We start from the raw sequence: 27452 nt of genomic DNA, 5'->3' as shown, positions 1-27452 counted from the left end.
AGCTATGCCATCAGCTTCAAGATTACCCTGTGCTATGCGTAGGTAGCCATTGCATAGATGGTGAACAGCAAGCTCACTGTTTTAATAGCTGAGTGCTCAGACATCGGAAACGTCATGATTTCTTTTTTTTCTAGATTTTGAAGGAAATTGTCAGAATTAGGCAAGGGGCCAGGCTTTTTTGGTCACAACACAAGATGCTTATGAACAAGTTACTGTATTAATAAATATGTAAAACCTGGTGTTGTGGCAAAACATCCTGTTCATGCTGCTGCCAGATACTGCTACTAAAGAGATGGAAAACTGTTATACCGTAATATACTTTTGGCCTTAACACTTAAAGGGAACATTTATAAATTTAATTAAATGACATTTTCAGTTCCTTTGAAGTTAATGGCAAAAATCCCTTCAGTTTTTCATAGTTTTCACTGTCATATTTCTCAAATCTACCTTCTGTATTTATGCTTATGTGTTGAAAATAATTCAGTGCATGCGGTACCTTTTTAACTATAAAATGTACAAATATTTCAATATCTCCCCTTTAAATCTCAAATCCATTTCCAGTTATTCACAGTGACTTTTCTCTTGGCCGATTGTCAGCATGAGGAAAACCTGTGGCAATTATTTCCTGGGGAGTCTGCCGTGGGCTATAGGATTCTGAGAATGTGGTTCCTGTCTATTCAATTTTCACTTAAAAGCAGAAGGCTTAGGCTTTAACTGGGGAACAGTGCTTTTCTATTTGTACAATAAAATTAAAGATACAGCACTGAAGGTAAATGTAGGTTATATTTAAATTTAGATTAGTTATCTGTGCAAATTATAGGATACTTGAGTACTTTGTTAGGCTTTCCTAGAAAGTGAAGGATTCAGAATTTGGTAATTTCTAGTTATTTTATGAAACTTCATATTTTGATAGTACTTCCTTCTGTCTGACACTTTGTGTAGCTGCTTCATTCCTTAGTTTGTAGGTACCTATCAGGCCTGAAGTTTCATTCCTGTTAAGTCCTTGGATTTGGAATAGGTACATATCTTCCATTGTATTTTTAGTATTGGATTGAGCAAGAAAAGAAGGTGTTGGGATGGAAGTCCATTCTCAAATAAATTCTTACAAGCGAAAGTAAAATAGGGCATATGTTAACATATATTCATATTTTTTAAAGATTGGTCTGTCAGAAACTTTTCATTAATCTGGATCCTCTGTATAATATGCCATACTCATATGTCCACTGTCAACCCAAAGGTTTTGCTTGAGAGAAACCGTTAAAGATGTCTATTAGCAGTGGCTTGTAGCACATTTGTTCTGTAAAATCTTAAGATACAGGCAGGAGCTCTTAGTTCGTTTATGACTTTGCAACTGTTCAAGGTAGCAGGTCTTTCAGAATCTGCTTCTAGTGAAGCTTTTCCATAAAACGTAACTTGAATGATAAAAGCAATAATTACAGTACTTAAAAATGACAGTCTGCATTTTTAGTGAAAACATGCAAAATTATGGTTCAGAGTTTATTATTTTATAATAGCCTCTAATTACATTATTGTTTGCAAAAACAGGGTAGTGTTTATACTTGCAGCAATCTGTGAACTAAAATTTTCCTACATAATAGCCTTGTTGGAGACAAAATAGACCCAGCAAAGCGTCTAGCCTGGGGTAACTCCAGCACAGCACTTTTGAGTAAGAGTAAAGAGGAAGGAGGGTGTGTTCAGCTGCAGGCTGAGGCATGACAAGGTTTGTTTGGAATTCAGAGCTCTCCTTTCAGTGATACTTGGTGTGTACTTAAGGTAGGAGCACGTTCATCCAGGTCAATTTGAGAATTACTGTAATTTTCTTCTACTACGCTGCTCCATGCCTGGTAAATTGCTTTACAGTACAAAAATAATGTAACACAATTCCTTTGTCACTTCCAGGAAGACTTTTGATCCCTGAAAGACATGAATGACTGGCACTCAATAAATCCTACAATATTGCTAACAGGATAGAATGCTAAGAAATAGTAACTTGTCTCTCCTCACAGCATCAGCTGAACTCTTTCATGTTGTTAAATCTGACTAACACAATAATGCTACCAAGAGCATGTCTGAGAAGTGCTTACATGTTTGGAGGATAATATTCTTGTATAAGAACCTATAGACTAAAAGTCCTCACTCTTTTGCAACCCCTTCTCTGTTGTTTCTTTCAGGTCTGTTAAAATTCAGCTGCATATTCACACATAAGGTCTCTGCTGTCCTGTGTATTGTAGGAGAGGAGCTGTTTGGCAGGAACTAGATCTAAGTGGCATTTTTTGATAAACCATAAAATCCTGTACATACAAAAAATAGCAGGTAGTAGCATGAATAGAAGTGATACAAGGTTTCTTGGATGGCAAGTCTAGAGAGGTTTTAATCACCAGTATAATATACATGTCCAAGTATGGTACGATGAAGTGACTGTGTCAGTGTCCTTGAATCTTCCATAGTTCCTCTTGTTTCTGTGCAACTATAAAGGATAGCTGCAATATAACCAGAGACAGTAGAATATGAATAAATGATGACCCTGCCTTCACTCTGTATAGATACAATACTTGTGATTATATGCATTACTGAAATATTGTCATCTTTGAATCACAGTAAAATACAAAACAAGGAACAGCTGCTGAGTATCTGAAGAACTTTTCTTTGCTCCCCTCTGTGGGCTGGTCAAATGCCCAAAGAGACATTGTTGTTAGCAGAGAATATTTGACAAAATACTTCACAAGAGTGGGTTTCTGTTCAACGTGTCTTTCTCTCAAGTTTATGTTCACTATGGGAAATCATCTTGACCTTTATTAACCCAAATATTTGGACTACAATTTTCTGTGAGGTGCAATAAATTTGAATATGAACCTATGGATACTAATATTGGATGAAATATCAGCATATTGTAACTGCTGCTGAATAATTTCTGGAGGATTTACTGGTTTACAGATTAATGAAATGATGGAATCAAACTGCTAGCTTCTCTCATAAGAAGTCTGATTATCCATCTGTACTGTGACTGGGGTTCATCACTGCCTGGAAGAACTTCACATAGCTTCTTCAAGAACAGTTGGGCATACCTACAGAAACTGTAGGACCAAATTGTTTTCTAAACACTGAGGTGCTTTTAAGCATGTAAAACATATGGTACTACAGAAGAAAATTTCCTGTCTTCTGATGTGGGCCTCAGCTTTAAGAAAGGATCCTGTAGAAGCAAAGATAATTTTTTTATCAGCTTGCTTTAAGAATGGAGAATTAGTTTACCATTTATTTTTGCAACGGCATCCAAATTTGTCTATATTTGATTATAGTTTTACCTAAGGAAGGACCAGAAGTTCAGAATTTCATAGATATTAGGAAAGTTCTGTTAAGTTACGTGTACGTCTGTCTTCTACCGCACCATCGATCTCCACAGGCAATTTTCCAGTGGTTTATCTAATTTGCTTTTAAGTACCCAAAATAAATTGTGCTTTTGCCATTTGCAATGGGAAGATGATATTCAATGAGTCTCAACAACCACATACAAAATTTATTTCAATTATATATGATGTCACCAGAACTTTATCAACCAGAGAAAATTCAAGCAGAAAAAATATTTTTATTTATATTTGTTCAGACAACTTCTGGCATCGTGGTGGTGTGTTCTTTTTCATAGTATAAATTTTATACCTCAATGCACAGCAGCTGCCTATACTGCCATGTTCTACAGGAGACTTCAAAGGAGACAGATTTATATAATACAGTCATAATTTACAGTCATTAATATGAAGATGTTTTATCCATTACATAAACAAAAATACCCTGCTGAATTTATATCTTTTAGTTATTAAAAAGTGTTTACTATCCTAAATTAGTTATTGGAAATAAAGAATTCAGCAACGGAAATTAATCACTGTCACATTCTTGTGCATGTCTTATGGATGCTAGGCTGTGTAGAACATTTGTTTGGAAAAGGCAAAAATATTATTATTATACCCTTAATAGAAACAGACAATCAAACACATCTTAATTTGAAAAGGTTTTTGCAGTCGTAAATCATAATGGCACTGTGCTCTAATGGAGGAAAACATCTTCATAACTATATGACCTTGGTGCAGAGGGCCACATTCTGGGAAGGATATGTTCTCATCAGACATATTCCCCCCCACCCCCCCACCCCATTTCAAAGACAGATGACATTTTTGCCAAAATACAAAGTTAAAGATGTGCATTGTAGCTTCTGATAAAATCATGCTGTATCTATCCTTACATTTTGTGGCAATTAAGTACATATTTCACCAGTGTGTTATGGCTTTCTCTCTCTCTGTTAATAGATACCTTATGGTCATTTGCAATGTCACTGAACCCAGCAGAAATTAAAGGTCAATATGTATTTAACATAGATATAAAGACCAGTAAGACCAATGTGCTGATAACTCTGATTGTTAGGGTCATGAGTACTTGGGCTGAACAGAATGAAGTTAAAAAAAAACAAAACAAACCAAAAAACAAACAACCCCCAGACAAACTCCAGAAGAAAAAATGTAAAATATGGAACTTAGGCTGCACAAACCTCAGTTGGGGATGTAAGGTAGCTTAGCTGCCATTTTGGCAATCTGCCCATATCATCAAGAGAGGTTTTCTTTTTACATAGGTACATACATTAAAGATAGTAATTGCACTTTCATTCCCATTGAAGGGGAGAAGATAGTAGATATTGAGTAAATTAGAGGCTGAAATGGTGACAATATTTCTCTTCAGCCTAAGGAGAGATTAGTATGGATTTAAACTAATAAAGAACGGGACAGCAAATTAAGATAGATTAATTGTAGTTATGTATATAGCTTAATGTATTCTTTATTTACAAAATTACTGTCATCTCACCTATTACGTCAATGGGGGGCAACTACCATAGTTAAAAAAGATAAGGGAGATATTTTGCGAATTAATATAGTTGAGATAACTTGATACAATTTATATAATCAAAATGACTGCTGAGATCTGTTTATGTTCCTCTGCACTGAGAATGGCAGTCCAATGCCCATAAGTGCACATATGTTTAGCAAAAGATGATCTCCATGCCAAAGAGCAAGATAATGAATATAAAGAGCATATGGTGTAAAGACAAGAGAGAGAGTAGTTAAAGTGATATGGACTGTGGAATTGAACATGTACCTGCTGAGCCCAGCTCTGATACCTGAACCACATCTAGAGTCATTAAACAGCCTGAGCTGGTTCTATTTTGAGATATGGTGGTGAATGTGAGTGTGTGTGTGTGAAGTAATATTTGATCTATATCTTCTGAAAAAAGAAATAAAAATAAAATCATGGAATTAGTTTAAGTTGGAAGGGGCATGTATGCAATGAGCAGGGACATCTTCAGCTAGATCAGGTTGCTCAGAGCCCCATCCACCTGACCTTGAATGTTTCCAGGGATGGGACATCTTCCATCTCTCTGGGCAACCTGTTCCAATATTTCACCACCCTCATTATAAAAAATGTCTTCTGTATATCTAGTCTGAATCTACCCTCCTTTAGTTTAAAGCCATTACTCCTTGTCCTATCCCAGTGAAGGGCATAGCAAAAGATTAGTGATGTTGTTTCCTAGTAAATGTTTGTCATCTATCAGTGTGTGAACTTGTACTGTGTCTGGCTTACATCATTACTGTGCACGTCTACTGACCCCTCTCTGTTTGTGCAATGGGATGCACTTCCTGCAGGTTTTCTCAAACAAAGATTTTTGGAGTAACACTTTGGAGTAATTTTTGAGTGTAACAGGTTTTCTGCTGTAAAATGAACTGGCCCCATAATAAACAGCTCAGCAGTATCACGTAATTTTTTTCAGGTCACCTTTAAAGACAGACACAGTGTTCCTACTGTGCTACATGCCCCCACAAACTGCTTCCTTAGCAGGAGCTCTGTTGTTTTATTGATAGCACAACTAACTACAGATAAATACTCTGATTTGGTAAGTCCCTTGTTACGTCCCTGATACAAGGCATTTCCTACTGTGTTTCCTAACTATCAGATGATCAAAAAACTGAACTGTGAAAATAAAAGTAACCATGAATCTTCCTTTCAGAATCCAGTTTTTTAAATAAAAATCTTACAATAAATTAGTAGATGAATGAAATAGATCTCATTAATGTACATTATAGCAGTGAGAGAGAGTAGATTTTACACTAATTAAGGAAATTATAAGTTGGAGAGAGTTCAGCTTTGCTAATGAGCTATATGGTATGGACAGTTAGTCATTGGGATTATGGAGTCTTATGTGATTCAGAAGACACCTACAACTGTAGATCCATAAAGTAGAAGAATAATGATTGTGTATGAGGTGGTGCATTATCCCTTTTATCTGTACACAGGTTCGTGCTGTGATCTTGGAGCACTTTTCTATTTGCTCTCGCTGAAGAAGGCGCTCACAAGGTTTCAGCACCCACTCTGAAAGAATTTGGAAAAGTTACAGGCTTGTTTGTATATGTATCAGCTTATACATCAAAGCTTCACAACTTTGCTTTAGTGAATCTCCATTTTGGGATGTAGTTCAGTCACATACCTTCTCACGAAATGTCACCGCCTCAAGCATACTGAATGTGTCTGGTATCCCATAGGCATCTCATGTGGCCCAGTCAGAGGGATTTTAAGATTGTGGTCATAAATAAATGGCTTCCCAGATTGCACCTCCAGGAACTGTTCAGCTGTACCAGTGTTTACTCAATAGGGCTAAGAATTAGCAGGTCAGAAATACCTTAAAGGCGTTCAGGGGGCATTGACCCAGTCTTGGTAACAGTGATGTTACACATTACAAAGGCTAGTTAAGTCTCTGGAATAGCTGCTTTATTATAAGAAAAGAAAAGTGGGTAGTGTTTTGGGCTGTGGATTTGTAAAATACAGGTCTTGTTCTTCATAGGTTTTTTTCGTGGAGGTGTTAGCTAATAAAAGCGGCAGTTGCTACAATGCAAGTGTTGCCTTTCCTAGTATTACTTCTGGAAGAATCTCAGTTTGAGTATGTTTGCAGAAAACTAGAGGATCATTCAGTCACTGAACATATTGACTCCACAAAGCAGTCTAGCACAACTGAAAAGAAACCTTCTCTGCTTCTCATCAGTCTGACCATAAAACCTGCATATTTAGCATACCAGGATTCTGTTTGAGAAACAGATATGCACAAATCTTGAAATACAGAACAAAAACTCAACAGTCAGTGTAATTGCATTTACTGTGTTTTCCATATGCTGAAAATGAAGATGGAGCGGTCTGAGGAAGGCAGGGGTAGAAAATTAAGTAATGTAAACCAAGAGGCTACTGAAACTTGTTGAAATGCAGTAACAGTGTAAGAGCACCTATGCAGTATCCCCTGGGTAGTGCATTTCTGGACTTAGGACAAGGACTGGAGAACTTGCTGTAGATTTTTCTTCAGTTGGAGAAAATATTTTCTTGTTTTTTGTTAATGAGGTTCTTTGGTGAAGCATGGGAGGTTGGAACTGTCACTTTGATTACTTTATGATGGTAACAGGCTCAACATAAAAGGGTTGTGAAATGCTAGGGTTTTTAATGTCTTACTTTATAAATGAACTTAAAAAAGAGGGCAGTCTATTCCAGAAATGCTGGACCACACTATCATCAGTTGGACACTGTCCTTGTAATTGTATTAGCTTTTCACTAAAAACAGGAGCATTGATGGTTTAGGATCCAAAACCATAAAGTATCAAAATAAAAATGGATTTTGTGCTGTCAGAAAACTTACAAGAAAATTTCCAGCTGCGTGGTATTCAAATCTGGAATTGTCCTGCGCCCCTGAGGAAGAGGGCAGAGAAGGCAGCTTTCATTATGCACTGATCTAAAAGCCTTTTCCCCCAGATTCCAGAAGTTTATTTTATGATGAAGCAAGTTTATTATGTTTTGATTATAGATAAGAAGCATATGGATAGCATACGATAGCTAGGACCTACATCTAGTCTATTTTCTGCTAAGCAGAAAACTATCAAACGTATATGCATTTCAGAGCATCTAAGGTTATTGCATCCTGGAGTTCAACACATGCTGCAAACAGGCAACATGCAGCGAATACGTGAACATTCTCTCTTCCTCAAACATATACATTCCAATTTTCAAGAGTTTTGGCTCTAACTATAAGGATGTCTTTGATTTACATATAATACACAAATGTTAGAGAAGCAGTGTATAGGCTGCCTGGAAGTGACTTGTCATTTTACAAATGCAATGGAGATTGTTAATTGTTTGCACAAGATGTTATTTACAATAATGACTTCTGAACCAGGTAATGATCTTTTACATTTCATGTAATGGTTTTGGATATTATATCATGCTCCAATGCATTTAGACTTATTACCAAGTCCTTACAACAAGAGTAAAGTTTTCATAATTTATAGAAGTTATTATGCTGTGTAGTGTTGGAGCTGACCAAATAAATAATTGAAAATGGCATTTTTTGCTCAGGTTCCCTGCCACTAGCACATTTCTCCACTCTGACTATTAGAAAACTGTGTCCCAAGCTATTCTTCAGACAATATAGAACATGGTTACAAGGGTCTTAATTTCCATCAGTCTGAATGCAATATGTGCTTAATTCTATCATGTAAGCTTTGTGTACTGGTAGTACTGTACTGATAACTTCTGATGTAGAGAATGGAGTTTTATTTTTTGCTTTTCAGATGCTTGATTATTTCTCTTCATCAATTTTTTTTTACAGTTGTGTATGTTGTACAAATTGTCACAGCTTTAGTTCTGCAACCTCTTTCTCCTTAGGGCTTTTGCCTCAGGGCAAACCATAACTGTCAAGTGTCCTTGTTTAAATTAGCTTGTTTAGAGTGTGTAGCAGGAAAAGACTAGACTGAGTAATGAAATCTATACCCTGACTATTTAAAAAAAAAAACTTTTTTCTTTTTGGAAGATCAGAACCTGTGTATTAATTTTGGGCTAGTTGTAGAAAGCTCTGAAGCACCAATTCTAGACTTGTGAGTAGTCCTACTTGTGAACTAGTCCAAGAAGTGCTCCAGAGAGCAGCTTGGCTTCTGAATGAGCAAATTAGGGCTATGAAATTTAAGCTTGTATTTAATTCTCAGCTTCTTACATTTAAAATCTTAAGTGCATGTCACATGGCAATCATCTGCAAAAGCTTAAGAACAACCTGCCAGTTGCCTGCTTCTGCTGGACAGCTGTGTCTACAGACCATGTGAAAGCTCCTCTACTAGTGTAAAATGGTTTTATTTTATGTCATGGGAGTGTGGCTTGGGCTAAGCTGCTGGTTTTCATGCTATGTGGCTGAAGAATGCAGGTCAATGCAGTAACCTCCAGCACCAAGGCAGTAACATGTAATAAGCTCTGTAACAGCAGCATCTTCGACTACTGTGGGTGCTTGCTAGGCAAAATATACATCTGACCCTTAAAATCTATATTCGTTTAATGAAGACAAGGATTCATGATAGTCTTTGCCTGAGTTACAGTACATAGTTTAATAACTGGATCTTTGAGTGTGAGATTGATTTTTCATTTCTTTTTTTTTTTTAAAGAGTTAATTTTTGAAGTTACATTGTCTTTTTCTTTGGTCATGCTATTATGTTAGTGTATATGCATACTTTCAGAAATCTAGCTGCTTTAGAATGAGGATTTTAAGCCCTCTGACAAGTGTTTTCCTTGACAGCTGATGTGTAGTTTTTCATATGCAAGAGTGATGTGTTGATTATAAGGGTTTATTTAGAAGTATAGTAGAAGATGAAGAAGGTGAAGAAGACATTGGGAGGACTTTTTAAAACAGAAAACCAATCTTGAGAGCTCTTTCTGACCACACGTGAATATATGGAGTTACTGGCTTCTGTCGTACACTTAAGGCTGATACAGAGTTCTTCTTTGTTACTGGTTCTTCTAGATAGTATCTTGAGATTTTCTAAAAAAAAAAAAAAAAAAAAAAAAAAGACATAGCAAAAAGGAAGAGGATAGTGTATGCCACCTGTCTGCAAGGTTCTCAATAAACCATCCACAATCTTGTGTTTGGGTAGCAAAATGTATCAAAAAAGGGTAAGGAAGTACATTTTGAATCTTAGGTCAAGAAAAAATTCTGAACAAAAACTTTAAGCAATATGAAAAAGTAATACTGTTGTAACCAGAATGTGTCAGGCTGCTAAACTGTCATTTTATTTCAAGGGCTTAGCTCTGCATTGCAGTCTTCCCTTTGCAGTGCCATCTTCATTGTCTGTTGGGGTGGGTTACATCAACAATTTTGTCACGGATGCTTGACAGCTAGTGGAGTGACAGGCTCCAAGTGGTCAATGTGCAATAAAAGCCCTTGGACTGAGCGACATTCCCTATAATGATTATAGTTTCTCATTTATTAATCAGTCTTGACAGAAAATAAAGGGGAATATGTATGTGTGGGTGTTTGAAGGAAGGGAATATGGAGAAGGCAAAGCCCTGAAATTCTCTAGTGAGAAGTAATCATAGTTAGCCACATCCTCATAGGCAGGCTTAGCTGCATAGCCAATGAAACTTGTTAGAAAGGGATCAGTGCCATGCAGGGAGTATTCTCTTTTCATGGCTCTTTGACAGTCTGATAACTCTATATTTTGTTCAGACGGAGGTGTCAAGTTCAGAAACATGATTACTGAGTCTCAGTTCTTTGCCTTCTTGCCATGTTTAGCAGGAGGTTTAGCACATATGCAAAGAAACAGATTTCATAGGGGCAGTGTCTGTGGGCAAGGAGCCATTCCTTAGCTTTAAGGTCAAGTGGCACAACAGAGTTTATACCCATATAGTTAACTTTTTTCCTCCAAAAAATGTCTTGGCCTCATACACACAGCCTTTTCAGAACAGTCCCAGGGCTCTGCTACAACCGGGCTGTTACCCAGTCACACCAGTGCTAGCTGGTGTGGGCCAAAAGCACCAGACAAGGTATTAATTACAGCTTTGACACTAAGTGATCACAGAGCAGTGCTGGAGCCTATTCCGAGCCCTATTATCCATACATGTTGGGGGAATGTATCAATAGCTGAAGTGACAAAAGTAGGGTCTGTACTGGCTGGATTTACAAAGATGACTGATCCCCTTCGTTTCTGGGATGCCAGAAATGATAGTGCATTTGAGAGCTCTAGGACCACAAGACATCAGCAGTCACTAGGCAGACTCAGTGAGCTTTAGATCACGTGGGAGGCAACAGGCATGGCTATGTGTTAGAGGCATGTCCATTTGAGAGAGGACTTGGGTCATTTCCCTGTTTTGCAATAGCTTGCTTAAAAGCCTATGCAAGTACGCAAGCAATGGAGAAGTCTTGATGAGGAAAATAAGGGAGGTATACTGCAGCTGCCACAGTGTCACTTCTTATTCATGTTCACATAATGAAAGGAGCAGGTTTACTCTTGGTTATGTAATGCTCTAAAATTGTACTGACTGACGGTTCTTTCACTCAGTCTAATCTGCAGTTGCAAATGACTGGAATGTGAAATGGAACAAGCCTACAAGGGCATACAATTACTGTAAGGGATTTTAAGTTGATATACAAAATTCACCCTCTCAGTAGTCTTTAAGATGTAAAATGTAAGAAATATATATGTATGTTTGTATATAGGGTACCTTTGAATTTCTAACGAGTGCTTGATTGTGGGGATTCTAAGCTGATAGCATTTTTCACCTTTAATTCCTTATTTCTGGCATGGAATACTCTATCATAAAAATAGACTGTTCTTTTCAAGTATGTTCACAGTAACTGTAGGGAAATGCATTTCATGGTTTGACATTAGGGTTTCAGACTTCACAAAGCAACTGTATTGTTTTTTATGCATCCTTTCAGCATCTAAGTAACTTTATTCAGTGGTAATGACCAGTAAAAGGTATAGCACTCTCCTGAGATGTGAAAATATTGGTTGTAAGTCATAGTTTTGTAGTGGTTCACTACAGGAACTAGGAATATCAAACTATATGTATTATTTTTATTTAAGTGCCTGGAAGTATCCAGCATCTTTCAAGTAAATCACAAGTAACCTGATGTAGCAGCAATGACTTTTGTTTAGGTGAATGGTTCAAGGCTTGATCTAGTGAAAATCTTTCTCCCCCTTGAAAATCTCTAAGCAATTGTTCAAGCTCTGAGGCTGACTTTGGGGGTGGAGGGTAGAAAAACCTAAGCAGAGAGTGCAGAGAAGAGAGAAACTGCCCTTTTCAGGATTGGCATGGACTTAGTTTTAACAAAGTGCCGAGACCACATGTGGACATAGACCATGAAGCTGGTTACCCTGAGCAGCTGCCTGCACATCCTTACTTTGGTTCTGCTCCTTGCTTCCTGGACTATGTAGAGGGATTTTACACAAACCAGCCAGCAAATATGCTCACATTAATCAGTGCTCTTCCTCCAGTTTTTCTAGTCTTTCAAGTTGGATCAGAATTACTGTTATGTCTTAATTATTTTTTTCCCCCAAGAACTTTAGTACCTTTGCCAAAATTATATGCTGATTCAAGGGAAGGAGGGGAAACAGGAATGCAGATGTGTGAGGAGCACAGGAGTACTTCTTTGGGTGGCAGAAAAGAAGGTCATGTCATAGGTCATGAAGCTACACCAAGTACCTGTCTTCCTCTTGTCAGAGTTGAGGACAAGACTTGGTTGAGGTATAGCTTAAGAGCAGAGCAAGGTAAGTGCTTCTGCAATTTATCTGGCTACAAAACTATACAAATTGAGTTTGCTTACTACAGAGCAAACCACCTTGTTCTGTAGCCTGTATTCCACTGTTAGAGCAATGCTTCAATGTTAATGTGGAAGTAATACATTTTTGGTCCATGTCTACAAATGTAATCAGTTCTTCTTTTGATCTGGGTATTAGCTGATTTAGCCTTCAACCCTTCTATGCTTCAGATCTTGAACTCTGCAACACATACTCATTTTTTTGCTCATGTTTCACAGGAGTCTTAAGTAAGAAATATGTTTTAGACTATAAAAATTCAAATAATGCAGTGTGAAAATGGCCCCATTATTGTTTTCCAGAAAGGATAATAGATAGTGGTTGAATGAGGGATGTGGAATATAAAAGGCACTGATGAAACGTCAAAAAGGTAGAATATATAGAAGGTAGGAGGACAATTGTGGAAGTTTGGGAGGCTCTGCGTGTAGGAGACTGTTAACTTTCTGGGTTTACTTATATATAATATATATAAATATATATATATATATATAAATATTTCACAGAATTTAAAAGTAATGATATCTTCTAAGATTGAAGAGATAATAGAAAACCTGAAGGCAGATCGTAGCTTGGTCCTTCCATGAATATACTGAAGCCTTTGCTCCAGTAGGAGTAGGCTAGCTGACCCAGTTTAACAAAGCATATATCCCCCCTGATGCTTACAACTGCAGGTTCTATTGGCAGAACATTAGAAATTGTAATCGAGGCTGAACGTGCCAAATTTCAGAGCCTAAAGACTTCAGAAAGGCCCAGCACATTGGGAAGGTCTTTCAAAGGCTTTAGCAAAGGGTTGCAACAAACAAAACTGTAGCTGTTCTCAAAAATAGTTGTGCTACAAAGCAGGAAGTTATTATTTCTGTTATGGCAGTAAAACTTCTCCAGATTACCTCAGAGGGGTACTTCTGTCATCTGGAAAGGTTAATAGTTCACTGGAGTCTCTGTTTATCTCATTGGTCATTAATTTCCAGGAAGTGCCTGGTGCATCCAATAAAGACTCCTCAGATAATTAAATAAATAATGTAAACCAAGAAAACCTTAAACTTAAACCATAACAAACTATTATTAAAAAATATAGTTGTGCACAATAAGTAGATTCAACAGTATTAATACAATCAGCATCTAATAACACTCTTCACTGAATTGCTTTGATTTCTCAGATGCAGTTGCCAATAAATAAATAAATTTCTGGATAACTTTCTCCTGTATTAAAGTTGCGGCTTAGCCTGCTGAATCACTTCTTACATTGAAGTCATAGACATTTTAAAAAATGAATATTGCTAGTTTTTAATGGGAATAGGTTTTGCATGTGTTCTGCTGATAAATGTCCTTCAAGAATTGGAATTAGATAAACTAATTTTAATGAAGACCTTCTGTTTGGACATTGAATCGTTATGCTGGCATTTACTTACTGGGATACTTTTTAAGGTATCTAAGGCCATGTTTACACAGCAGAAATAAACACTTAAGTTGATTGCCAAAGGTTTCAAACTGTAGAAATTTTATTTAATTACATTTCTGTAAATCAGGCCGCTTCCATTTTTATACAACTTGGCCATCCAAATCTGAAAACACTCGCCAAAATTCTACATCATGCCAATAATGGTTTGGTGCTTTTTGGGAAAAAATGCAAAACAAAATAATTCAGGTTTAATACTTTGGGGTTTTTTTCTCAGTACATCCCTTGTGCTCTCTATGGGTACATCTGTACAGATAAGGTCCAGGACATGATCTTGGCTGAGGGCAACCACGCCACTGCTAGGAACAGCCCCAGGTGCTGTTTGGCCTCTCCAGTTAGCTCTGCCCCAGAGACAGCAGGGGTGGAGGGTCCTGAGCAATGTGAACATGTAGTAGTTTCTGGCCATCCTGTATTCAGCATCACAGAGGGTACCTGTGTGTCCACTTCATCTGGTGCCTGTTCTAAGGCAGGATCCAGAATGGAGGCTATCCTCTTCTGGAATATTCAGAGGGGCCTCACTCACTGGGTGCCTCAGAAGACCCCAAAGAGGTGATGGCCAGGGGAGGCCTTCACAGAGTGGGGCTGCAGCAGCCACATGCTGCTGGTGGAGACTGGGCTACAGGTCTGTCACCTTCTGCCTTTCTACCGATTGCCTTTGCCTTAGGATCCCATCCACAAGCTCCAGGTCCACGTTTACTCCCTTCTCAACGTTTGGGCCGAGCTGTTCACTAGCAGCTTCCTTATTTATCCTCATTTTTATAAGCTGTAATTGGTTGAGCATCATTTTAAGAGACTCTTGCCTGCTTCTGCCCTGCCAGCAGTGGCTTTTCTCCCAGCCCTGAGGAACGGCACTGGGGGTGAGCCTGTCCAGCCAAGGTGCTGAGCGCCTGCTTTTTACGAGGCCAGAGGCTTATGGAGAAGCAGCCAGACTAGTACAGGAGAGTCTCACTTCTCACTGTCTTCTCTTCCCGTTGGAAGTTTTTGCCTGTCAGTTGTAATCTGTGGTTAATGCCCCATCAGCTGCTGTTTCTAAACTTTTGATGCGGCTGCTGTCTACAGACATGGAAATCTCTGCTTGGAGAATCAGAAGGGAAAGAGCAATTATATTTTTTACACTTCATATTTACTGCTGGCCTTTTTTTCTGGTTGTTACTTAAATAGTTGGCTCTCTGAGTTTTGAACTTACCCTGGAAAAGCTTGAGGGTGAGCTTTTTGATCTTTGCAAGGTTCAGGGAGGTGTAGAAGGGACCCCAGAGACTGGTTGCAAGTGCTTTTGAGCTGAGCTCCAAGCTGTTTCCTTTATTCTGCTGGGAGCCAGGACTGATTCTTATGAGTTGTGATGGTGGTTAGAGATATATTTTCCAGTAATTTCAGGTTTCAACATAGTTTAGGGGGTTTTCTCCTTTATTATTTTTTCTAGAAAAATTAAGTAGGTTTAAAAAAAATAATGGATAAATTATTCCAATCCAGATGTGTAGGGGGAGGACTGTGACCCTTCCTCCCCTCCCCTGCAACCCTCCATATTCAACTGTTTCAAGAGAGCTGCCCTGGGTTTTCTTTTACACCTAGTTTTAGCAACCACTCTGCTGTGAGATTGGTCTGTCATAATTTTGAAGGAGTAATGCCTATCCCATTGAGCAGTTTTGGGTTTATATAACTATGTGGAACACAAATCACAACATTTGTGAGCAAGAACGGTACAAAGACTATTTTGAAGTGCTTTTTCAGATATAGCATGACTGTAGGCAAAAGGAACAAGGTAGCCTGTGAAAGTGTACCTTATGTTCATATTTGTTAGGTATGTGACCACATTTTTCTGTTCTCATAATACACAGAAATGTGTTTATGCTTAGACTTGCAGTTTGGAGCAAAGACTACCATAATAGGAATGATATGTCGAGACTTAACTACTCTGTAGATTGTAGTACCATATAGCAGTGATCTGTCTCCCCTGTGATGGTTCTAATTTTTTATTCAGCTGTGGCGTTCCATACCATGCTGTTTATCTTGTACTTTCATTCACTCATGGGTCTGATAGTTGTGAAATTGGCAGATGGTTTGTGATGCTTTGCTAGGAGTGGTTGTATCAATCCCAGTGATTAAAAGGCTTGCTGATTTGCTTACCCCAAAGGATTAATGGCAGGCAGTGAGGGCTTTGTTTGAAAAATCCATGCCCCATAATTCGACAAGGGGACAGAAAAGTAGACTGGAAGTAATCCAGTATTAGAGCTGCTTTGTGGAGAAGCTTTTTAAAAATCTTACTGAATCAGCAACTGGACATTTCCTGATGAGATCTGAACTATCAAGGAAAATGCAGCTTCATGCTGTTTTCTCAGTCATTCCATGAGAATAAGGTTCAAATTTTTAAGCAGGTCAGCAGCGGAACTGAATGACATGTAAAACTTTGAAGTGCCCTGGATATTTTGCTTCTGTCTAAAATCAGTAAGGCAAAGTACAAAAAAACCCACGCAACCCAACTTGATCCATTCTCTCCTAACTATGTAATTTAAGCATTCATAAATTGCTGGGTTTCCAGTGGTATAGTCAAATACTCAGGCAGACCAGACTATGAGCACTTTAACCTGCTGCTTAGGCTTGTGTAAGTTAATGTGATGGTTTCCTAGGGAATGGTAGTTGCAAAGTATAGTCTACTGTAATAGTAGGCTATTAAATTTAATGTTAAATGTGAAGTACACAACACATAACCTAGTGGAGAGCAAACTTCTCTGGGAGTCCAGGGTGCTGGTCCCTGTTCTCAGAACCATTTTTGAGGTGTATGCAGTGATCCTTGAATGGGAACAGAGCTACTTTATCAGCCTTTCCCACACTCATTCTCTCTTCAGCCCTTCACCTCTTCCATTCTCTGTTTCCCAGCTCTGAGAGGAGGCAGCATCCTCTCAGTCCTGCCTCTTTTTGGATGAGAAAGGCACTCACAAGCAGTCGGGTTCAAATACTGTCAAGCTGGGAATGCCTCGTCCTGCCTCTGTCAGCAACTGTGCTACCTACTGGATGCCCCACAGAGGTAGGCATGGCTTCATCTGCCCAGTGTGAACTTCCCATTTCAGTCGGTGCAGGCTGCCTAAGCCATTTGCAAGTGATTTGTTCTAAACACATCTACTGACTTTATCCTTTTGGGAGTTTAGGTGGAGGTAGGTACACTAGAGCTTAGATGACAGATAGATGTCTCTCCACAGACTAAGGTGCTCCTCCATATGCAAAGATACCCATTTTGTGGCTAAGAAATTGAAATGGAGTTGTTTCTTGACTGTGCATTTCTGAAAATTAAGAATGGGCATAAGAGTAAACAGTCCAAGCTTGCCTGTTTTGGGACCCTAATAGACTGTAGGCAATTGTTCTATAGTATCATACAGTCACGGTGCTGCCACCACTCCTGCATGCCAGCTGGTTCTGCATATTGGTATCCTTTCTTAAGAAGAAAAGGCATCCCTTGTATTATTTTTCTTCATTACATTATCCTGATTTTGATACTTTGTGCGAGCTTCAGATGTTATTAAATATACATTGAATCAGCTCCACTTGCTTTTGGCTTCCAGTCCTTCCTTGTGATACCTTTGCATTTTTAATTGTGCTCACAGAGTCAGAAACTTCAGCCTGGTCAACATGGTGGCTGTTGCTGGAAAAGTGAGAATCACCTTGTAATGAACTAATTCTCAGTCTCCTTGAAATCTCCCTCTGAGATTTCTGTCCTGTAGTATGGTCAAGAGCTGGTCTTTTATCTCAGCTAATCCTCTCAGAGTTGCAAACAGCTTTGCAGTCTTAGGTCAGCCACAAACCTTCCTGAAGTTTTAATTTATCTTCTGTCTTCGAACTTAAAGCATACACGTTTTAAAACAAACGTGTCTGTCTTACTTGAGGTATGACTGCAGCTATATGCAATGCACTTGCACAGTTAGCTCCTTTTGCATGATTGCCAACCAAAACACACGAAGAACACAAGAATCTGCTGCTATCAGGCTATCCTCTGCATATTTATTTTTCTTTTCACCAGCACCCATTCCTTAAAACACACAATGTGGTTTAGATCTCTTGCAGTTGCCTTCCATATATCCGGATGTTTCTACCTTTTCTGCTCAGAATATTTTCTGTAATTTAATTTTCTTCTAGCACTAGATGCTGTTCAGAAAGTTTTGAACCACAGTTTTGAATCTGCTTCTTCGCGAGATCTTTCTGGGTCTTCCAAAGAATGAGCAGGATTATGTAAAGCCCCATTTTTCTATTACATAATGTTTGTAACTATATCAACCAGGTTACTCATCTGGGGTGTTGTCTACAGAATCTGAGACCCAGCTGGAAAACCTGTCATGTAGACCTAAGATAAAATTGTCAAATGTGCCCAAATAACCTAAGATCCTACCTGTAAAAGAGAAAAAAATACTTAGGATTCTAAATTTCACTGAAAGCACTCCTTCTACATTCTTTTGCATTCTTTGCTCTGCTAGATTTAAATCCAGGGATTTAAAATATGCATATTTTCCATATTGTCTCAGCATACTCTGGAGACGCTCTATGTAAGCTGTTTTTAATTAGATTGGTGTTAAAGAGAGACTGTCTTTATCATAGTTGAGCAGGAGATGTATTGAATACTTTTAATGGCAGTCTCTCACTGCTCTAATTGTATGTGTAAGTATGTATTATCTTTTTCCAAGTTATAAAAAGACAACAAAAATTACCTTCAAGCAATAGAGGCATGACACTGATGTGATGCTGATCTCACAGGTAGCAGATGAGAATAAACTTCTGACCCCAGAAACACCTCAGGAACGAATGAACTTAAGCTGCTTATTTACCTAAAACTTAGGATAGCTTCACCAATCAAATAATTTTCCTTTCAGTTAATTCCTCCATATGTAGACAGAGCACTTCTTAGTAGTCATTTGCTTTAGATAAAATTTTTCCAGAGCTTTTGTTTTGACTGGAAGGGATTAACACAATGAGGAAGAAAAGTCCTGTATATGAGTAGTTTTTGTTGCCACGAGGAAGAGTGAGCAGTTAAAAACATGTAAGGGTAGCAGGTTGTTTTCTGTTCATATGCTTTATGTATGGAAAAGGTTCTCAAGCAATCCAATTTTAGCTTCAACTCCACAAGTACCTAGTATATTCCAGTGGTTTTTAACCTACGTAAGTCATTTGTCCAGCCCAAACAGCTTAGGTTATATCTATTTTCCTGTGTCCGGGCATAGCTGATTAAGTGAAGCACAAGTGAACTTCTAGGTGTCCATGATTAAGCACATGTGCATATCCCAGTGCTATAGAGTGGTTGTGGAGAGAAGAATCAGAGTATGTTGAACTGTGTTTTGGAAGAGACAGTATTTCTGTACAGATCTGTCATGTGCAATTATATCATTTTATAAATACAGTGTTTGCTGCAATGAACAGAAATGCAGTGCAAATGTGTTTTTCCATCATAGATAGTACCTTTGCTATCTAAAGCCAGTTTCCACAGCTAGCTTCATCCTTCTCCGTGACTGGCTTCTGTCAGTGCTTTTTTCTTAACAGTGTGCCACACAAAAACACATCTCACACTAAAAAAAAACAGTACTAGGTCTTTCCAGTGGGGAAATTTATACAGTTCTATTGTACCTCAGGTTAAGGAACAGTTAATTTTGTAACTTTGGAGTTCAATACATATTTTTTTTCAGTCTATTGATTATTTTTTTTTTCATAGTTAAAAAAGTATTATCACATTCAGCTTGTGAAGTCCACTGTTTCCTTCTGGAATATAAAATTGGTTTGAAGAAGAGTAAGCTTATTCTGCTTTGCAAATCCTCATGTGAACATAGGATACAAGCATTAATAACATAATTTTCAAACTTTTTCTAAAAGGAAAAATGTTTTTCTTTTCCTTTCTGATTTGATTGCTAGGTGTTCACCTAATGAAGACCTGTAGAATCTACAGATTCAACTCTAATAGAGCCTGCCCCTGATTTTAAACACAGGTTGTAGTCTTTAACCATGGGAAAAATATCCCTTTCAAAAGTCCGATCTTCCTAGTAATCGTTAGAATTATTTTAAGACTATGTATAGTCTGTAAGTATCAGATCCCATTCCTTGGACCATAGAATGATACCTTATTTAATTGTGCTAATTCTATTGTTTAAGGTATGAAAGATGTAACACTTTTCTGTGCTGAATAAATATTCTCCCTATTATAAAAATGAATGTGTTCCCTAGTGTGTAAAAACTGTATTCATAGGACACTGACTGGCACAGGTGATCAAGTTAGATGACAGAAAAATGGAACTAATGTCTTGTGAGGACCTTGAAAGAAGCAACAGGTAAAGAGGCTGGTTCTTACCCACACTGTTTTCACCAGGATTAGCGTTAAGATTTTTTGTCTTCTCTAATAAAGTACTGGTCCTGCACGGTGTAAGCCTTATTGAAAATAAACCTTATTCAAAATCAGATTGCAGGTAAAGAAGAAAGTAGCAACCATTATGCAGTAAACTCAAAGAAAGTAATTACAGGGAATAATTAAAACATTGTGGTTTCATTCAACAATAACGTAAAGCCTTCTGAATAGACTTTTGTATCTTTAAAATGTTTCAAGTAAAACAACGAAAAATGTGTGTGCACATATGCATGTGTATGTGAAGCTGACAATTTTACAGAAGTTTATACTCAACTCTGAGGCTTGAAATATAGTAATATAGTAAATAAGATAATAGTATTGATGTACTTTGTTTTCCACTGTTTCAGTGTAAGTACTGCTCAGTGCAAGTTTAAATGTACCTGATAAGAAGGAACCTGTAAGCTAAAGTGAAATTATCTGCCCAGTATACATTTTTTTTCAAAAAGTAAAAAAACACATGAATATTGAAAAAAACATACTAAAAATAAATAAAAAATGTAGTAGTTAGAAATACCAGAAGGAAAAAAATATCCTAGGTATGTTATTAGTAAAAATTACTCCACTGTATCCCTCAAAAGATTTCAGTGAAGAAAAGATCCTAGTGAGGACTGTAAAGAGGCAAAATAACAGTTCACAGCCTAAAGATTAAAAACAGATGGGGGCCAGAAAAAGAAAAAATCCATATGAAGAAATTAATTTGGGCAAAAAAAGTCCTGCCTTTTTTAAACTGTATGTCTACTTAATCTGTTTCCTGGCTGTAAATAAGTGTCAGATATGTTTTTATTTGTTGTGGGGTTTACATTTATTTTACTTACATAAAGAGTGACTAGGTCTTGCCACCTGCTTTGTTTGAGGGTCATTTGAACATGGCTCAGAACAGGTCAGCATACCCTAGCACACAGATGTGTTTTTCCATTTGCACAGTTTTGCTTTCCCAGATGAAGGTTTATCTGTGTCTTGCCAGGTTGCTAGTGTTTTTGTCAATACTGTCTTTGGACCATGATCTGTCTGGTACCTCTTTTTGGATCTGTGTAACGTAATGATTAAAGAGAGAGGAATTGTTTCTCAGAATTGACCTAATTTGCTCTGCTTGTTTAATGACATGACAGCTTAATGTGATGTCCATAATGAAGGTAGTCTGTGATGACTTCACGTGGGATTGAACTAGCCTTAGGCTGCAAAAGAAGGCTAGCCAGATAATTTTATATTTTTTTAAACACCTTCAAAAATCTTGTGAGCTATCTTCAGCACCCTTTTACAGTGATGTACTTTCTGTTTAACCTGACTAGATAACACTAAAAAAAAACCCCAAACCACAAAAAAACCCAGAGTTAATTCTCCCAAATTGGATATTCAGAAATTTGGAATCAGCACTAAATTTGGAACCAAGGTATTTTGAATGTATTTCAAGAGATTGTTTTTCAGTAATTGATAAAAATAAAAGGCTAGAATACCTGACCACTTACCAGTCAGAGACTGGGGATGTAGATTTTTGAGATATTTTCCAAATATGGACTGACAGTATAAGAAAACAAAAAGTAAGAAGATTCTCACTTTTTTTTTTCCCTTGCAGATTAGATTCTGATTACAGATTGGATTAACTCTGCTTTGGGAAAAGCTAGCTGTAAATTTTTGCTACTGTATGGAATCGTACATTTATATGAAACAAGAGATTTGTACTGCAGATGAAGACCAGAGAACTGGTGCAGCATAGGAATTACAGGTGCATCAACTTCAGCTGAAGACAGTACGAATTTTTATGTCTTAGCCATGTTAATGACAAGGATGTATTCTTGTCCTGTTTCTAGAATTATAGTGTCTCTCTTCCTTGCAGGTATGGATATACCATTTGCAAAAGCAAGGAAGCAAAAAATAGTCCTGTGGGTTTTGGTTCTTCTTTTCTACTGGTAGTTGTGTGACATTTGCAAGCTCAGCAAGTCATATATTTTCAAAAGAATAGTTTGGTACCCTATTTAAATAATTGTTAAGAGCAGTGATGGCTTTAGTCTGATTTGGAGTGGGTGATCATGAGACTGAAAGGTGAACAAAATTACCATATGACAGATGAGTTTCAAACAAACAAACCAACCTATTAAACAAAGTTGCTGGCACAGGTGGTAACTGATTTCTCCCAAATATCCACAGAGAAAGTGACTTATGTCATCACAACATGATACAAAATAGGCTGCCCTGTGTGGTTCCTTTGTGAAGGAGGTAGGTGAACATCTTTGTAATACTGTTGAAAAGCTTATATCTCCTCACCTGAATTGATGGCTGTCATAAGGTTTTCTAAAAAATACTACATAAATCTTACTCTTTGGTGATTTCTGAGATTGAATTCAGTTGAGCTGAAGCCTTTATTGCATTGAATCACAATGTAAGTCAAGGACCAATGGACATGAATAAGAATTAAAGAGATGCAAGAAAATAGCCCTAATAAAAAAAGTGCAGCACTTGATGCCACAGTTAGATTGAGTCCTGAATTGTCATTGATGGGTTTCTCAATCTTGTCAGTAATGATGGTCTCCCATGGTGCCAGCAAACTGCGAGCAATTTTCTGCAGTAGCTGCTGTGACCAGATTGTATTAAGATGAAATGTTGTCATGAGACAAATACACAAAACATTCTACTTGCTTGTGTCTGATGCAAGGAAGAAAACCATCTTTCTCTGCTTGGTGAAGCGTAGAAAACCATCCTCAAATCAAGGCTGGAAGAAAATGTGTTGGTGCTTCAGTCATGTGCCATTTATTGTGTCTTTATTAAAGCCAACTTTTGTAACTGGAATAAAATGAGATTGTGTGTGTACAGACTATTTTCAATGTATTAAATATCATTTGGTCATTTATGTGGCTATATTGTGTACAGTAATGTCTTCTTCATTTATTACATAGTAGAACAAATGTTCTTTGCATGAAGAGTAACCTAACTTAGTATGAACATTTGTAGATAGCACTGCATTATGCTAATGCATGTTTATAAGTTATATTTATAATTAAATTATAAATTATATATAAATATATTATATAAAAATATATATGATATAAATAAATATATAGATATAATTTAATTATAATTATAATATAATAATATTTTAAATTTTGTGTTTCTTAGAAGTAACCCAGACTAGTGGTGGTTGAATATAGTAGTATATTTCAGTTGGAAAGGACTGACAATGGTCATCTAGTCCAACTGGTTGACCACTTCAGTTGCTGGTGAGACAGGAGAACAAAATTGTTTAGATGGGTTTATCGAGGAGCACTGACACAGATGACAGGTATCTACATCAGAGATACTTGTTTCTGTTAAATCCATTGCAGTCTCTAATTTGAGACCTTTAAGATGACAAAAGTTCACAACTAAACAGCTCTTTATGGAAATATAGCTATTTTCAGTTATAATTAAATATGGACCTATTTACGCCAAAGTCTGTAAACAACAGGGTGTCATCATATCCAATTAAATTTAAGCAAGAATTCTTGGGAAGGATGCAGTTTAAGGTTTCTGTTCTTGTGGTTGCTTTTGCTGGTAGTGAAAGAGACATACTAGCACTTACTGCATACAAACCAGTTTCTGGACATAATCAGAACATTTGGATAAATGAGAGGGCTAGCACTTTGCATTTTAAGTGGATTAAGTACATAAGCAGTCAGGTGCAGTTGAGAGAAAGAGCAACAGCTCTAAATCCTTTAGACACATTAGCTGAAAATGACTTGGTTTGGTTTGATTTGTGTTTAAAAGGTGTTTATTCATCATTGTTGTGTAACTAGCAGCAGCCTACAATTCACCACATAAACCACTGTGGTACCTGCAGATTGGAAAGTGGAAAAGTGACACCAGCTTTTAAAAAGGCTTTCTGGGAAGTCAGGGTTAATATAAACCTGTAATCTATACAGATGTTAGTCTGTAACGGACAAATATAATTTTCAGGGAAATGAACAAAAACTGTAGTAAAAATAGAATTAATAGACGCATCAATAAATATGATGAACATTCATGATGGCTTTTTAAATGGAGTGCTTGACTTACAAAGCCATTGGAATTCTTCAAGTTGTCAGCAAGTATATGGATAAAGGAGATTGTCAGAATTTGCAGGTGGCTTCAACAAGACTTCTTTCCAAAATTTTTAAGGAATTTAAGTGACTAAAGGGTTGCTACTTCTACAGTTCCTAGCATAGACAGGTAGGGGATCAAAAGACAGAAACAAAGGAATAGAAATAACCAGAATGAATATAGATGTGACCAAGTCTGCTGATGATATTAAAATTAACTCTGCATAGTTAAAGACAAGGTTCATCATTTACAAACCACAAGATGAACTTATAAGGATCAGTGACTGAGCAGTGAAATGGCTGATGAAACATAACATAAATAGGTACAAGGTGATGCACATATTAAAAAGGCCAAACTTCACACAGAAAATAAAGGCATTGAGCTCACCATTAATAGGAGAACCAAGAGTGCCCTGGACAGGCTGATCACATCTTATATAAGTAAGAGGGAGCTGAACTGAAGCTGGCTGAAGGCAGGTTTGGAACAGTAAAAGGGGGCAGTTTTTCATCAGTTGTGGAACTCCTTCACACAGAACAAAACTTTGCTGCAGCCCAAGGTCTTATGTGTTAAAGCCAAGGAGCTAAAATGGCCCTGAAAGTTATTGCAAGGATATTTCTTTCTGTGTATTTCCAAAGTATGGCTTATATTGGTACTAGCAGATGGTAACAAACAACTTCTTTGGCTGTCAGACAAAGCTGCTGAAGTGTGCTACTGCCACCACTTTTCACAAGCAGCCATATAGTAATACAAATCCATGATGTGTTGTTTCACTGGTACTCTTTTCAGTCTTGTAAAGATACAAAGGACAAATACTACAGGTACGTGCTGTCTTGGGTGAGAAACAAAGCTAAAACATTGAGGTTGAAGCTCTTGTAGACGGTGGGCACACCTGAACAAACAGGGTGCTTTGGAAGTGATGAAAGAGAGAAATTGCATTTCAGAACTCCTGGACCTAAAAGCTGAGACAGGATAAAGTGAAATGGAGGAGTTCAAAATATGAGAAATATACCAACAAAAATGACTGAGGTTGATGGATACCTGTGGGCAAAGTGCAAGAATAGCTCCCTACTAGAGAATCCCAGAAGCTGAGTTATCAAGAGTAATGCTGTCTCAAGTTCTGATTCATAGGCTCAAGTGAGACTTGAGTAACTTTTCAGACCTCTGCCAAAATGAGTACTTCCAAATATGTTTTAGGTGTATTTGAATAAGTAGATTGGAAAGATTTTTTCCAAAAAGTTTGGGTTTTTCCTTCTGATTGTTGCAAGATGTGGCAGCTTTACAAGTGCACACCCAGAAGAGGAAAAGAAACATAGTGCCTTTTCTTCCTCTTAGTTTGTCAAGTAATTTCCTGTTAATTCCATGGAAATAACTGATCTTTTTATATCAGTGTCACAGCACATGTCTACCCTCTGGGACGGCTTAAAACAATAATAACTGCTTGTTGTGTAATGTTGCTTATCATCGTCTTTTAAGATTGTTTTGAGTCCTTCAGTAATTTAAGTTGCAGCTGAGACAGGCAGTAAATATATACTCCAGTAATCAATTTGAGATGAATATTTGGAGAGAGCCATACATACGTAAGTGTTGTTAATATATCCTTTAGCCTGCAGGTGTACAGCATATGCAAACAATATAATGTAGCAGGTGGGAATACTAGAGACCTCTGGAAGTTGATGAAACTCATGGCTGTTCATCCTGAGAAAACCTGTGTTTTCAACTCATTAATTATTTGTTTATTTAGGATGCTTAGATTGGTTAATGTTGGCTCTGCCCTTTGTCATGGATGCAGGTAGTCTTTGTATCTCTGGTTGCCAACACTCATTTATTTCTTTCCACTTACTGAGTCTTTGGTTTAGTTTCTGATCTTTCTTGAGGCCCACTCAAATTCCTTATCCATATCTTGGGCATCTCTCCTGAGTAGATAGTCAGCCTTTTGAAGTGGAAAAATCCCATTCGATACCGATTCCTTGAATTTTCTTCCTTAAACTACCCGTATTTTCAATACCACCTTCTATCAATGACTCTTTCTCTTTTTTTTTAACCATTTAACTCTGAAGCTCCTTTTTTTAAAAAACAAACAAACAAACAAACAAACAACTTCTACCAAGTATCTATTTCATTTCTCCTCAAGCTAAACATTGTTTTTCTATTGCCTGAAGCCTCCTGATAGTCTGCCTCCAAATCATCCTTCACACTGTCCCTAGATTCTTTCCACTTCAAAATATCCCCCCCCATCTGCCTTCTAAGAGGTGCACCCTTTCATTATGCTCTCCTTCTTGCAAGCTCCTACATCTTTCTTCTTTCCACATCTCATGGCTACCCAATACGCCTCCTTTCGCCTGTCAGATGTATGCTGCTGTATTTTCCCTGATCAAGATGTCTTCTGTTGTAAAAATAACCTGCTTGCTTTGCTTTCATATATTGCATCTGTAACCTCCTGCCTCGCCTCACCAGGTCTTCTTTTCTAACCCTTGTATTCTTCTCCACGGTTGAGAGGGCACTTAAATTTTCTCCTCCTTTAAGAGACCATCTAACTGTTAAGAATCCCTGTGGTACCTTTTTTTTTTTTACATCTTATTCTCTTTTTTTGCTTCCCCTCTCAGTCACCCAGAATGTAAGCTATAGAAAATGAAGTTTTTCACAGCAGTGCTATGTAAGTGAGAACAGTATTTCTTCATTCTCATTTGTGGCTTGCGTATTCTGTATTGCTGGCATAAAAGGACTCTCCTGATCTCTCCAGAAAGCATAGGTGCCTGCTCAGAGTCTCACTGTGAGCAGAACTGCAATTCTGAGAAGTCAGGGCTCTATGTGCCGCAGTAAATGCCCAGCCACAGCTCATGGCCCAGAAGGTTAATTTTGATCATTTCTTACAGTGAGAGGAGTTCTTCGGATGTTGGCTAACCTCATTTATAACTTAGAGTAAAAT

The 27452-nt window shown here is 37.6% G+C and overlaps 1 protein-coding gene across 5 annotated transcripts in view; it reads left to right on the top strand.

The window, feature by feature from the left end:
• Window positions 1–27452, top strand: part of LOC101915770 (SAM and SH3 domain-containing protein 1) — a 569828-nt gene that overhangs the window by 149978 nt on the left and 392398 nt on the right. The window lies entirely within an intron of this gene.

The sequence above is a fragment of the Falco peregrinus genome, chromosome 7 (assembly GCF_023634155.1).
Source record: "Falco peregrinus isolate bFalPer1 chromosome 7, bFalPer1.pri, whole genome shotgun sequence".
Lineage (NCBI taxonomy): Eukaryota > Metazoa > Chordata > Aves > Falconiformes > Falconidae > Falco > Falco peregrinus.
Note: the sequence above shows the minus strand (reverse complement) of the source record. Positions and strands in the feature narration are given on the sequence as shown.